This window comes from Notolepis coatsorum, assembly GCF_963971535.1.
Source record: "Notolepis coatsorum genome assembly, chromosome: 3".
NCBI classification, from domain to species: domain Eukaryota; kingdom Metazoa; phylum Chordata; class Actinopteri; order Aulopiformes; family Paralepididae; genus Notolepis; species Notolepis coatsorum.
In genome coordinates this window covers 149,818,523-149,834,434 of record NC_140167.1, presented here as the reverse complement: position 1 = coordinate 149,834,434, position 15,912 = coordinate 149,818,523, and the positions used below count along the sequence as shown (strand labels likewise).

The following is a 15,912-nucleotide window of genomic DNA, read 5'->3' as shown; positions in this document are numbered from 1 at the left end:
ACTCCCAAGGCTGAGGCAGCGTTCATTGAGCTTAGGAGAAGGTTCAGTTCTGAGCCTATCCTCATTACTCCTAACCCATCCCTGCCATTTATCGTCGAGGTGGATGCTTCTGAGCTTGGAGTCGGAGCTATTCTGTCTAAACGCTCAGCGTCCGACGGTAAGGTACACCCATGTGCATACTATTCACGTGGGCTCTCGCCGGCTGAAAGAAACTATGATGTTGGGGACAGAGAGCTGTTGGCGGTCAAGTTGGCATTGGAGGAGTGGCGCCATTGGCTAGAAGCAGCTGAACACCCATTCACAGTCTGGACAGACCATAAAAATTTGGAATATATCCAGGGTGCTCAGAGGAAAAACTCGTGACAGGCTCGCTGGTCACTGTTTTTCTCTCGGTTTAATTTCCTCCTGACGTACCTTCCCGGGTCTAAAAATATCAAGCCGGATGCTCTTTCCTGGTTATATGATGGATCAGAAGAGGACCGTCCTCCTGAGCCCATTGTTCCTGTAGGACAGATCCTAGCTCCTGTGACATGGAGCATTGACTCTGCTGTGCGGAGGGCACAACGTTTGGAACCAGATCCGGGTGGGGTGCCCCCTTGTCGGTTATTTGTACCAAACAGCATTCGTTCTCGGGTGTTGAAGTGGGGCCACTCCTCTCGGCTGACAGGACATCCCGGAGTGCACAGAACTTGTGACTTCTTGGCCTGAAGGTTCTGGTGGCCTGGTATGATGAAGGACATTCAGGAATTTGTGGCAGCCTGCCCCGTTTGTGCACGGAACAAAGTTTCTCAACAGTCACCACCAGTGCTGCTTCATCCTTTGCCCATTCCTAGTCGTCCGTAGAGCCACATCGCCATGGATTTAGTGACTGGTCTGCCTCCTTCTGGTGGTCACAGCGTCATCATGGTGGTGGTGGATAGGTTTTCCAAAGCAGCTCACTTCATTCCGCTGGTCAAGCTGCCATCTGCTCAGGAGACCGCTCAACTGGTGGTTGACCATGTCTTCCGAATTCATGGCATCTGCCAGGACGTGTTGTCGGACCGTGGACCCCAGTTTACTGCTCGGTTCTGGAAGGCATTCTGTGCTATACTGGGTGCGACGGTTAGCCTGTCATCAGGGTTCCACCCGGAGAGCAATGGGCAAACAGAGCGCACCAACCAGTCTATGGAGAGTACGCTTCGCTGCTTGGCCTCCTCCAATCCGACCACTTGGAGTCACCAACTGGCATGGGCAGAATATGCACATAATTCATTGTGCAATGCATCCACTGGTCTCTCCCCGTTTGAGGTTCAGTTTGGGTATCAGCCTCCACTGTTTCCTGAACAGGAGAGGGACGTGGGGGTGCCATCTGCCGAGGCGTTTATCCGTCGGTCTCTGGCAACATGGAAGAGGGTGCGTTTGGCTCTTGTGCGTGTTGCGGCCCGGCACAAGCGGTCGGCGGATGTACACCGTCGCCCTGCGCCTTCCTACCGTGTGGGCCAACAGGTGTGGCTTTCCACACGCGACCTTCCATTACGGGTGGAGTCGCGCAAACTCGCTCCCCGTTTTGTGGGCCCTTTCACTATTGTTCGCAAGATAAACCCAGTCACGATGCGTCTTCGGTTACCCTCGTCGATGAGGGTACACCCTACATTTCACGTATCCCGCCTTAAGCCGGTTCGGAGGAGCAGGTTGGTTCCTGCAGAGAGACCTCCACCTCCCCCTCGATTCGTTGATGGCCAACCTGTGTATACTGTACGGCGTATCCTGTCCAGTAGGCGGGTTGGTAGGGGTATACAGTACCTCCCATTTTCTATATTTTTCTCCCATCCCAATTTCGTATCATCCAATTCAACCCTCCCCTGTCACGAACGCTGTTTCTTGCCTCCCACAAGCCGGCTGCAATGTGGACTATGTCATACATAGCACAAGTCCCCTCCGGTACTTGAGGTAACAGCAGTCGCATCTTTTCACCTGCGCAGCTCGATCTCTCAGTGGCGAGGAGTAACGCGTGGGAGGCTCACGCTGCCCCCGACACTTCCTGATTCTACTGCGCAGGCGCACCAACCGACCTGTAGAAGTCGCTGTCCACAACGCCCGATCCCCACCCATCAGTTTCCTACCCCCTAATATGGCCAATGTGTATTAGTATGAACGACCAGCTAAACTGAAAGCAATGTGGAGCGCCGCATTCGTGGCGAGCGCCTTGCCCACTACGCCACGTAGCCGCCCGTGGACTGGCAGGGATATTGGCCAGAGGAGCGCACGTGGGTTCCAAGAGGGGGGTCCTGTCATGGTTTTTGCCTTATTTCACCTTTCTGTGAGGGACAGCTGTCTATTTTTGCTTTATTTCACCTCTCTGTGAGGGATAGCTGTCAATCCCTGTTCCCTGTGGTTAATTGCGTCATGGGTCGGCAGGTGTGTGGGCTTGATTACAGCTGATGCAGTGCAGCTGTGCCTATGGCCATGTGGAGTCTATTTAAGTTTGGAGATCGCAGTGTCAACTGCTTTTTCATTTCCTAGTGTTGGCTGTCCTTTTGGTCACGTTCATTATATTGTGTAGTCTGATTTCAGATTCACAATTGAGCTTTATGGTAGTCATTCTTATTTTAGGCTACTCACGTGATTCTACACATAAACTCCCTTAGTGGAGGTTTATTGTTTTACTTTTTCCAATATAAACTCCTTTTATTAGGAGGTGTCCTTTTGGCTTATTTTCTTTTATACTATACCTCTTTATTGAGAGTAGTCCTGTTTTTTGGAACTTGATTTATTTTCTTAATTACTCACTTTGAGATTTCCACCTGTAAAGGTTGTTTTCTGCTGTTTAATTTTTCCCCTCTCCTAAAATATCTGCGTAAGCAGTCTAGTGGTTGTCCGTTTTTACGGATAACTTTAAGAGTCCCTGTTATCTGCTCATGACCCACACACACACATACACACAGCCCTCACACTAATTAGAGACAAGAGGGTGATTGTTGAATGGACACAGCTGTGGTAACAAAACAACACAAAACTGAAACACAGGGGAATAAACTAGAAACAATTGTACAATACTGAGACACACAAGACTAGAACACATTTACAAAACACAGACCGTAGGAACACAACACTAAAACAGTGGAAACAATACAAACAACAAAGACAACAAATGTACAATACACAGATTGGTGCAAATAATATAACATAACTGAATGGCCTGACCCCAGAGCTGCAACATCTGGATCAGGCCACCAGATGGCAGTGGTGTATTGTGCAGTGGTGTATTGTTTCTGAAAGGAGGTTGTGAAAGTCCAATGCCTGGTCCCGCCGAACCGGGGGGAAAGTTACCGTCTGGTCCAGCAGGACCGGAGGGGACGTTAAGGACGTTACAGTGACGCACAGTGAAAGTAGGCTATGGAAACCTGGCGCATTAGCTACAAGGATAAGGGTAATGGCTGGCGCCCAATGTGTTAAACAAGTCGAGAAGAAACATCACAATAGATCAAGAACAAAACAAAAACACCATGAAATCCAAAATAAAATGTAAAATAAATTATTCATAAATTAATGCAACACTCCCAGATGACGGATCCATGGAGGTATGAGGGCGGCGTAGAGAGGATTGCATCCTCCCGGCCATCATTACGGGACGTCCACCACTCTGGTCATCACCACGAGACACCCACTCACAGGGAGACAGGGATACGGGGAAAGGCGTTAGACAGTTTGTGTCTTTGTGATGGGTGGACATATCAATAGATACATGTAGTAAGCATACAGTATGTGAATAGAATAGATACATTTAGTAAGCATATATGTGAATAGAATAGAAGTACTTAACCCAGCAATGAACTAGAACAAGCATGGTTTAGACATTGTAGGTTGGACAGAAGACGGTATGAAGCTGATCCATGACCTCAATGGTGCACATAACCAATGTGGCGGTAGAACAGTCACTGCAATCTTGGCCATCACAGTAGAATTAAGTTGTTCATTCTAGTAAGTATTGTGTGATTGTGTGATCTATTTGATTTTGTGTGAAGGGCGGACTAGCAAAGTATGTATCGTAAAAAGGAATAAGGGTTTTATCTTAAAAAAACCATCTAATCTAAATTACTCTGCGTTGTGTTTCTGAATTACACCTTAAAACCTATTTACTGATAAAACCAACATGGTTTGTAGGACGGCAGCAAAGCAGGAGAATGAAGAGGAGAAGAAGATCTATTTCTCAGATCCAGCTTTATTTCAGAGTCAAAAAGTGAAATAACAAGGATTCGATTCAATGGAAAATGAATTGTGCAATGATTCAAGTATGCTCGGTACTATGCCACCGCCCACTTGAATCAGACTAATCAAAAGTATTTAAAAAAGGAATGGTCTTCTGGTTCTTCGATGGCTGTGGCTTCTTCCTGGGGAACAAAGAGATTCTGTTCTCGTTTCAAAAAGCTTCTTCTTCGTGTGTTCCTGCTTGCCGTCTTCCAAAAGGGGGGTGGTGTGTTCTGTTCTCGGTGTTGCCTTGTGATTTCCACACCCCCCTTTTATCAACGAGACGAAACTCCTCAATGTGAGGTCATCGGTGACCTCACACAAATGGTCTCATCCAATCACCAGCATTCACAGTTCAAATCTCAAAGGAGGTTGGCCTTAATCCAACCGTTCTATTTTCATTGTTTCAAATCAAAGGGCTATTTGCTAGTTAAAAAATAGACTTAATAACTTTGGTATTAAGTCTCATAACATTCCTTTTAGCTTAAGTTGAATATCTACAAACAGTTTATACTTAGTTATCAATTAAATATGTCCCACTTAATTCACCAAGGCTAATTTGCTTACATCAAAGATTCTTCTCTTAATTGTACCACAGTGTTTCATCTCATTTCATTCATCAACCTTTATACAGTTCAATAGTACTAATTGCAATTGTTTCCCATTTAATGTAAGTATCCTAAACCAGTAAAAACACATTTAAGTTATTGAAGATAGTTTCTCCTATATACCACTCAGACCAGTTTGTCAGTATCCGGTGTCACAATTCTCAGCTAGATAACAGCCAGGTGGCCCATTGTCCTAAGCTTCCTTGGCCTGGCAGCTACTACTGAGGTTTCCTGTTGTATAAATAGAATTATCTACCTACTCATTCTAAATGTAAATAGCAACTCCTACCCACCAGGGCAACTAAAATCCCACTATTGTTCTACTCTGCTTGATCAGCCAACCCCCTATAGAAATTCTAACCGTAGCCAGCTAGTGGGCTTTGTCCCAGCCTGTCTTTTTAGCAAAGTGAATCAGTCAGTATGCGCTCAAGATATACCTGCCCTTTTGACTATTTAAGACTGCAAGTCTAATGCATTCATATGTCACACCTTATAGAGTTTTGTGAGCTATATTTACCAAATGATACGACATATGTTTATCTTTGTATGGCAAACTGTCTGTTCAACTGTGCTCGTGACAATAAGTGATCTTGAATATACGCGGGGGGTCCTTGGGACAAAATCTAATCTGATCCAAACATGGCCTATTATGTATGTATCAATTTGGAGCTCATTGACATGGAAACGCTTGAGGAGCATTGACGTAGAGTCGGCTGCCTTTGAGCGAGACACCGATGTCCTGATTCACTAGGAGCGTGTCACGATGGGGTTAGGTAGAATGCAATAATACAGAAAGGGAAAGAATGGAGGAGGCAGAGGCGAGGAGTGAAGCTTGGAGAAGGGTGTTTACTGTAGAATCCAGTGCAATACAGGGAAAATACAGAAACTAAATAACAAACTTCACAATACAAAACAACAAACACTAAGACTTACTAGAGGGAGAACGGTGCGACACGACATGGAGGAACAGGGGGTAACTGGAGGAATGTCGCCACACAGAAGGGAGGACAGACAGAACCCTATATACCCCAACTAATTAACAATTAAGAACACCTGGCCAACACAGAATCACAAACAACACCTAGACAATAAGCAAAGAACAACTAAACACAAAAGCAACTCCTAACAACCCAACAGTACACCACATCACACAAGGGAAGGGAAAGTCAACAACAGTACACACCATGACACCACATTAATCATACTATTAATTATTGTTATCACAGTAGTCAGGATGTCCAGTGTACTGGAGCGCACCGATTGTTTGTCACCACTAGAGGGTGGTAGGGCGCCAATGTCAGGCCGAGGGCCAATGTCAGATAGAGGGCATTGCCCAAAGTTAGGTGGAGGATACTGCCCAATGTTACCATCCTGCCCAGTCCAGCCAGGACCGGGCCTAGGATCCTGACAGGAGCGTGTGCGACACAATGGAAATGTTATCTCCATCAAGCTCATAGCACTGGTAGATAGACAGTGTGCTGCTGATCAGTATTTTTACTCAAGTACCCTCTGAGATCAGAGCTACAGAGCATCCAACTGTTCTTATCAGTTGGATGCTACAGTCAAAACGCCAATGAGGGGACGGCCATCTTCAGTTCTTGAAGAACTGGAAGAGAGTCCAAACCGCAATCCATGCAAGACACCACGTCAACATCGGTTGTGCCAGGACCAAGTTGGACACCTCCCACGGAAGACACAGAGAGGGCGCTGCAGGAATACTGGCTGTTCCGGGTACACCAACTTACTCTGCCACAAGTGTGATGTTCGTCTGTGCATTTCAGGTGACTATCACTGCAAAAAAGCAAGGGATTGTAAATGGTGTTCAAAGTGAATTGCAGTCACTTGGGTGGGTTGGCTGTTTGCATACCTTTAGCAATGCAAATCAGAGTTGGCCAGACAGTATTGTGTGACCAGTGTATATTGTAATTAGGTTTCTTTAGTACATTCATTGTATTGTTTTCCATGTTGTTGTTCTTTTAATAAAATCACAATTCTAAAAAAGATGGCTTATTGTGTGCAGTGAGTGTAGATGGCGCCATCTTGTGTAGATAGAACCACAGTTGTAATATTACATTTCAATAAAACCTTACAAAGATATATATATTTTAAAAACACTATATTTGACTCTCCAAAAGTACATTCAATAACAAATACTTCTCTACTGTTATTTAAAGTATCATTTGAATAGTGGACTTTTACTTTTACCAGAGTACTAATTTATCTGGCTATTTCTACTTTTACTTAGCCTAGCCCTATTTTCTGAAAATCCGCCTAAAAATACATACCTAAGTAAATGGAAGATTGCTCCACTTCTACAAGGTCCATTGGCATGTTCTTGGTATTTAGGGACATCGATGGATCTCATGTATTCCCAGTGTCAGAAATATTGTCTCTGTTACTAGGCTTGAGTAAATTTGACAGTGAATAACACCATGCTAAAAATGACCAGCCATGAAAAACTGCCACTGAGCTCGTTCAGCACCTTCTTGAGATCATGTGTACAAAAAATCTAAGCAAATTAATAAAGGGAAGATAATTAAACAGAAGGTTTTGTAGATACAGTACTGAATTCTGCCATCAGGACACATGCAATTTGAAATATTATTATAGAATATAGAATACCAGGCCTATAAATGACCTTATTATAGCCAAACAAACGGTGTAGTTCTTCCACCACTGCTGCTGCTGATTTTGCATGTAGCCTAAATTTTTTTTGCATGACAATTTGTGTGCTCATAATTATGATTTTTAAGTGCGGCCATGCACATTTGAGATAACACCCTCAATCCACCAGCAAGATGAATTATGTAGCACGACTGTAAGCCTAAGATCCTTGGAAAGGTGGTGATCAGGTTGGTCAGGTTGGCCGTTCAGAATGGCTGCTTGTGAAGGCTTCAGTCCCTAGCTGCTCCAGGTGAGCCGTAATTTACATTTACCATTTACATTTGGTCACATAACTGAAGCTTTTATCCAAAGCGTGTTGTACAAATGATGTACAACACGTCAGCAGGAGGGCTACACCTCTGGCCGCTAAGGGTAAGTATTTTTATTTGTTATTTTATTAAATAAAATTTAAACAATTTCAGATATTGATTGAAGAGGTGTGTTTTTAGTCAATTGTGGAACATTGGGCGGGTTTCAGCTGTCCTGACTGTGGTGGGAAGTTCATTCCACCATTGTGGAGCGAGGACAGAGAATAGCCTGCTTCACTTTTATGACCTGCTAAGAGTGGGTCTCTGGTGGCCAAAATAGGCAGTGTAGGGGTCTTGAAGGTGTGTAGTTAGAGACCATTGACAGTAGGTAGGAGGGAGCCGCTCCACTTGCTACACAGTATGCCTGGTCAATAATCTTGAAGAGGATTTGTGCGACAATGGGAAGCCAGTGCAGCTCTCGGAGAAGTGGGGTGACATGGGCTGACTTTGGTAGATTGGAGATCAGGCTTGCATTCTCTATGATTTGAAGGGCCTACAGTAGGTGGCAGAAGCCTGTAAACCAGATATCCAATCCCTCCTACTTTCATTGCAATAGTCAAGGTGAGACATGACTGTTGACAAATCGTATCCCTCAGATAAAATGTGTACCTGTGTGTCTCAGAGGGTGCAATACAAACACATGTAATTCCTACTTTCAGTATTTGGGATATGGCAGTGGACATACTCTAAAGCCAAATCCACAAGATAAAAACACTCTGCAGCGATGCCATTTAATTTAGTTTAATTTCATTGAGTATCTGTCTGAGATGTGTGTAGTAGCGGCTTCCCAGTGACACTGTGTTGTCATGTGTGTAATGATATGCCTTAATATCCTAATAAATGCATATTTATATTATTTGCTTTCAAGGATTGGCTACTCTTGGCATTGAAGCTTGCTCTCCTCGTCTTTGTTTTCACAGAGGTTAAGTGAGGCAGCCCAACTCTCAAAGACAAGATAAATGCTCACAATCACTCACACACTCACACACACACGCACGCACGCATGCACGCACGCACGCACGCACGCACGCACGCACGCACGCACACACACACACACACACACACACACACACACACACACACACACACACACACACACACACACACACACACACACACACACAACAAACATACCACCTAAACCCTCTACGACCCCTCCCTACTACCCGCGGTTTAATAATGTATAGGTTTAGGCAAAGGCTGGGGCAAAGCAGGCAATGGCGGGGCCAGCCGTGGATAATGGGACATGTTCATGCCAGGCCCCCTTGGAGCAGCGCTCCTCATCCAGGTGAATGACCCTGTACAGTACACCACGCATGACTTCACCAGTAAATATACAGAGCATGCCTGCCCCCCCCCCCTTCTGTTTGTTTTGGTTGGACAAACAAGACCCTCCTACCCCCATCAATATTCCAGTTGGATTTAGAGCTCTCCTACTGTTATTTTTGTGTCATAGGAACTCATTTCTTCTGTATATATCCCTCTGAGAAACACATGTATGTAGACATTTCACCAGATGGGTCAGAGTGGCGCCCCCCCCCTGGAGCAGGTAGGTATCGCACTCAGGGACACTTGGACTGACCTTATTCCCACAGTGGCAATTTGGTCTGTGGGATTCCTCTCCAACCTGAGGATGTCAATGGATGGGGCACACTGGCTGTTGCAGGGGATTTAACCCTGCAGTTATGAAAAGGTCTCTCTGACCAACAAACCGTCCTGCCATCCAATCCTCTTCGGTGCCATTTTTCCACCATGTCCTTGATGCATGTGATGATATCATGTTTATACTTTTGACATGCTGTGGTTATGTGCCAGCCAGCTAGGCAGAGGATAACCTTTAGCAGTAACTAAAACACTGTATATAATGGAAGATGATGCATGTCAAGGTCCACCAATAGGATGAAAAGAAGAGGTTGTTTAGTTCTTGTCTCTTGCCTGGGTGTCAGCAATGATGCTCCGCTCCAAGATAGCTGAATCTCCATGTCTGGACTAATCAATCAATTCAGTGTAGGAATGCAGTGTAGCACTTCACCTTGTCAGAGAAAGGTCCAAAGTAAATCCACATGGGGCTGTACAATACAGAGTCATATTCTGTATTATATATGAATCATTCAGGAGAATGGAACCTGCCGTCGGGGTGGAGCAGTAAACCCGCCCATGCCTGTGCCTTGTTAAATCCATGTGTCACATTAAAGGAAATGAAAGCAAGTTGATGTGTCTCCCTTTCTGGAAGGTATCTGGTTTCAATTTGCCACACATCCTTCTGACAGTCCCTCTTTAATGATGTCATGTTCCAATGTCGGCATGTTGTGGCAAGTGACAGCCAGCTAGACAGCGGTGGTCCTTCAGTACACACACAGAGGCATTGCTGAGGTCATGAAGGGATGTTCCAGAACTGTTCTAGTCCATCTGATTGGCTCCTATGATTGTCAGTCACATGGCCAATAGAGTTAGATTGAAACACTGCCAGCAGGTCTATAGCCAGCTTCTCTGGTGATGGTGTTCACAGCCTGTCCAGACTATAGTCAGTTTACTCTGTGGTGATGGTGTTAGCAGCCTGTCCAGACTATAGCCAGCTTCCTCTGTGGTGGTGACATTAGCAGCCTGTCCAGACTAATGGTAAATAAATGGTAAATAGCTGCATTTATATATCACTTTTATCCAAAGCGCTTTACAATTTGTTCCTCACATTTTACCCATTCACTCACACATTCACAAACCATGCAAGGTGCCAACCTGCTCATCAGGACCAATTAGGGGTAAAGTGTCTTGCTCAAGGACACGTCCGACACGCTGTCCGGGAGGAGCGGGAATCAAACTGGGAACCTCCGGATTATCAGATGACTGCTCTACCTCCTGAGCCATTTTTGCCCCCTATACTACCATAGCCAACTATAAGACTATAGCCAACTTCCTCTGTTCTAAGCCAACACTGCTGGTATGACTGTGCAGTGCACCCATCTCTATTTCCCTCCCTTACTTTGGCCCTGTTTACACCTGTGGCATTAAGATTGGATCTGGGTGACCTCGCTTGATCCACATAAACTACACCACAAGGGCATTTCAGCATATAAATTAGGTGGGTGGAGTTACAATGATAAATTATTTGATCTCGTATTTGGTATCTCGTATTAAGGGGATGCTAAAAGAGTTGGAACAATGCAGCCAATGCATGCAGTGGCCACAGCAATTCTTCTTATTTTGTTCTTACCTGGGATGTTTTCTTATTTTAGCTTTTCTCTTAGGCAATGCCAAATTATAAGAGTGGTCGAGAGCACTCTTACCCAGATAAGAAACTCTTACCTATATATAAAAAAGAAAAGCCTACCATTGGTCAATTGCCCCCAAATATGACTTTTCCCAGAACTTTTCAATAATAATAATAATTATTATTATTATTACTATTATTACTACTATTATTACTACTATTATTATTATTATTATTATTATTATTATTATTATTATTATTATTATTATTATTATTATTATTATTATTATTATTATTATTATTATTATTATTATTATTATTATTATTATTATTATTATTATTATTATTATTATTATTATTATTATTATTATTATTATTATTATTATTATTATTATTATTATTATTATTATTATTATTATTATTATTATTATTATTATTATTATTATTATTATTATTATTATTATTATTATAACTTAGAACTTCTGCTTCTGAAATGGATTATATATTGCTGTTAGAACAGTCAGATGCTCTGGCCGCCATACGCATAGGACGCATATCGTCTAGATCTATTTGCAGAGCCAGATGAGTGGCTGCTTAACACTAGCACAGCCGACAAGGGGTCACATGACCCCTAGGCATTTTCAATAAATGTATCCTCATCACTAGGTCGAGCTCCAGCTCTGTCACTCAATGACTTTTCCTAAAAGTACCCGTTTTATCTGGCACGGTTTCTGAAATTTCTAAATGACTTCAGGAAAATGTAATTAGAATGTTATTCCACATATGGGCCGTTGGAACAGACGAAAGTCACAGCACTTTGCCAGCGTCTAGCACAGGGGTAGCCAACCCGTGGCTCGCGAGCCGCATGTGGCTCTTTGCCCCGTCAATGTGTGGCTCTTCCATCCAAAAAAATTATAATTATAATATATATATATATATATTTTTTTATTTTTGTTATGTCACTCAAACCTACATTTTGTTTTGTTTTGTGGTAAACCTCATATTTTTATATTCAGAGGTAATTATATAGTTGACACTATATAACACATATATTTACACAGTTTTCTCATATTTCTCAGATAAGCTGTCGGGTCGTCTGACCCGTTCCTGGCGGGAATTAGTGGCATTTTCTCCATGGCTGTGCTAGTGTTAACCGTTTCAGATTGAGATGTATGCAATACTCTGGAGTATCAACTCAGACACAATACACGCCGCAGTCGTTCAGTATTGACAAAGCCTACATTGCTGGAACGATTCATTTCGCACATATACAATACGTATAAGTCTTTATTTGTCATCAAATTAACACACACACACACATGCGATGGGCGACCCACAGGAATACACACACACACACACACATGCACTTCGTGAGTCGCTAAGGCTGCCTCGCTAAGCCGTTTATTTATTTATATTTATTTATTTCTGGAGCATTAACTCATTCTGTGCCAATCACGAAAAAAGTCGGGTTATCTCGCCAGTGGTTGAGCGCCAAACCCGAGAAAAGTCGGGTGTTGATCCTTTGATATTTTTCCTCTGATCCCCGTTCTAAATCATCATCTGGATCATTCTAGCCCTACCTGGCTCGTTTCTATATTGGATCGTATATTGTAATTATTCTTTTTGGATTACCTTCTGGCTAAGGTAAGGACCCCCTGTCTATTTTCCCGAACGTGAAACATGTTTATGTAACGATCACAGTGTCTTACTTTACCGGTCATAAACAAGGCTTTTTCTAATGATCGTATTTTCGGGGTAAGACTACCCCGCCCCACTTGATGATTTTGTGAAGGTACATATGTACATGTTATATACCTTTGATTTGGGAGTATTTGGGGTTTCAGGGAATCAACCAGAACGGTTTGGGCTTATTGCACATAATGTGTTTTATCTTGCGATCTAGTGTCTGTCAAATGAGCCACACCATTGTCTCCATAGCTATAGCTATAATACAGAACACACACACAGCTCTGCAAACTCGTTCTGGTTGATCCCCTGAAACCCCCCTGGAATACTCCCAAATCAAAGGTATATACCATGTACATATGTGCCTAATGCGATCGTTAGAAAAAGCTTGGTTTAGGTCCGGTAAAATAAGACACTGTGATCTTACAGAAACATGTTTCAGGTTCGGTAAAATAGACATAGAATATACCTTACCTTAGCCAGAAGGTACTCCAAAAAGAATAATTCCAATGATCCCATCGGCGATCGCGATTACTCGCTTATATGTAATTACTCATGTTTGCTAGGCAAATGAGCCAGAGTGATCCAGCTGACCGTTTAGAACGGGGATCAAAGGAAAAATATCAAAGGATCTAAAAACAAGATATTACGTTTTTGGGGCTCAAGCGTTGGCGGTGAAACACGAGTTATTACGTGTTTGGCCGTCAAAGAGTTAACAGACGGTTAAGAAAAAATCTAAAAATAAAAAAAATAAGAGAGTATTGGTGAATGAGGCCAAAAGTTTAATGCTGCTTGGTCTTCTTCAGGGGTTCTCAACCTTTCTGCTGCCAAGGCACCCCTGTGTTCAATAAAATATTCCAGGGCACCCCTACATACGATAAAGACTTTTCCAGTCCTGTCTTTTTTGCTACAATGATGACAAACATGCTTGCTTTCAAAATAATGTTTATTTAAGAAACCGGGAAACACATTTTACATTTACATTTACATTTAGTCATTTAGCTGACGCTTTTATCCAAAGCGACTTACAAGTTCTGTACGACAAGCCATCAGGAAGGGCACAACTCTATCAGCTGAGCAACAATGTTCATCAAAGTGTTGAGTGCTACAGTGTAGGTTCGTTTATTAGGACAAGTGCATGACAGTACGGTTAGTTAGGGTTAGATATTTTTTATTTTTATTTTTTAATTCAGATAATGGTTGAAGAAGTGCGTCTTTAGTCGACGGCGAAAGATTGGACGTGATTCGGCTGTCCTAACTGGGGTGGGTAGTTCATTCCACCATTGTGGGGCAAGGACTGAGAATAGGCGACTTCTCTTTGATGACCCTCCCAGAGCTTGGATAGGAGTAGGTCTGAGGTGGCCAGAAGATGCAGAGCGTAGGGGTCTTGAGGGTGTGTAGTTAGAGACCATTGACCGGAGGTAGGCGGGAGCGGTTCCCTTTGCCGCACGGTATGCTAGGTCGAGGGCCTTGAAGCGGATTCGTGCAGCAATGGGGAGCCAGTGCAGGTCCCTAAGAAGTGGGGTGACATGGGCCGACTTCGGTAGGTTTGAGATCAGGCGGGCCGCTGCGTTCTGAATGAGTTGAAGAGGCTTAGTGGCAGTGGCCGGGAGGCCAGCGATCAGTGCGTTGCAGTAGTTGAGGCGGGAGATGACTGTTGATTGGACAAGGAGTTGGGTGGCTTCTTTTGTCAGGAAGGGGCGGATCCTTCTGACGTTGCTCAGGAGGAATCGGCAGGTTCTGGTCGTCGCTGCGATGTGAGCAGAGAAGTTCAACTGGTCGTCGAGGACAACACCAAGGTTCTTGGCGGTCGGGGACGCAGTCACAGCTGCATTCTCGACTGTGATTGAAAGGTTGGTTAGGGGGGAGGATTTGGCCGGCAGGTGGAGCAATTCTGTTTTGCTTAGGTTCAGTTTGAGGTGGTTGGTCGTCATCCAGGCGGAGATGTCGGACAGACAGGCCGAGATCCGCTCAGAGACGTGGATATCTGAGGGAGGGAAGGAGAGGAAGAGTTGAGTATCGTCGGTGTTACATTCAAGCCTAAAGTATGGCTCGTGTAGGCCTTGAATGCAAAGTGGTGGACACAGGACAAGACAGGAGTTTATCAAAAATAACACTATTTATTGGAACAGCTATTTAAATGCACAAAAGGGTGAGAGCTGGGTGTTCCAGACTCCAAAGGTCAATAACAAAACTAAGGCACATAGGCCAAAATAGAACAAACAGCAAAAATAGAAGCAGTGAGAGCAGATGAGACTCTGGTGAGCTGACATCTCTTGTGAAGTGGGAGACACTGCAGCCTGCACTTTGTTCTGCTTTGTAGGGCGTGGTGCCTCATCACCACACCTGTGTCAATTACAAGGACGGCCATTTTAATAACATGGAAAACAAAAACAGGAAGAAACAGTGTGTCAATCAAACCACCAATTAGTGACAACACACTACAACCACAATGTGAATATGCACCACAGACAGTAAATATCCCTCCACCATGTGAAAATAATACGTAACAGTCGGCATAACAATGGTAGGAGAAGCCATGAGACGTGATAATGTTACCCAGTGATTTAGTGTAGAGGGAGAAGAGAAGGGGTCCTAAAACCGAGCCCTGGGGGACACCCGTCCGCAGCGGGCGGGTGCCCGACAGGGTCCCTCTCCATGACACTTGGTAGGAGCGGTCATTGAGGTATGATGACAGCCATGTCGGCGCAGAGCCAGCCACTCCCATTCCTGCGAGGGCCGCAAGGAGGATCTGGTGGTTGACTGTGTCGAAGGCTGCAGATAGATCTAGGGCTGTCTCTGTGGAGTCACCAGTCCTGAAGCCTGACTGATTAGGGTCTAGGAGGTCATTCTGTAAGAGATAAGCAGTAAGTTGGTTGGATACAGCACGTTCAAGTGTTTTAGAAAGGAAGGAGAGAAGAGAGACAGGACGGTAGTTGCCTATGACGGTAGGGTTCAGGGTTGGTTTTTTTATGAGCGGCGTGACTCTGGCTTGTTTTAGGGAGGTGGGGACCACCCCCGAGTTGAGTGAGGAGTTGATGGTTGCCGTTAGGAATGGGAGGATGTCTGGTGCTATGGTCTGGAGGAGTGGGGAGGGTAGCTGGTCCAGCTGGCAAGTAGTCGGACGGTTCGACGTTACCAGTGTCAGGGTCTCTGCTTCTGTAATGGGAGAGAAAGATGACAGAGTGAAGGATGAGGTTCTCGATTCAGC

General features: G+C 44.2%; 1 protein-coding gene across 1 annotated transcript in view; it reads left to right on the top strand.

Annotated features, from left to right (window-relative positions):
• erbb4b (erb-b2 receptor tyrosine kinase 4b) overlaps positions 1-15,912 on the top strand; it is a gene marked incomplete at both ends in the record, with an annotated part of 1,077,000 nt that overhangs the window by 845,400 nt on the left and 215,688 nt on the right. The window lies entirely within an intron of this gene.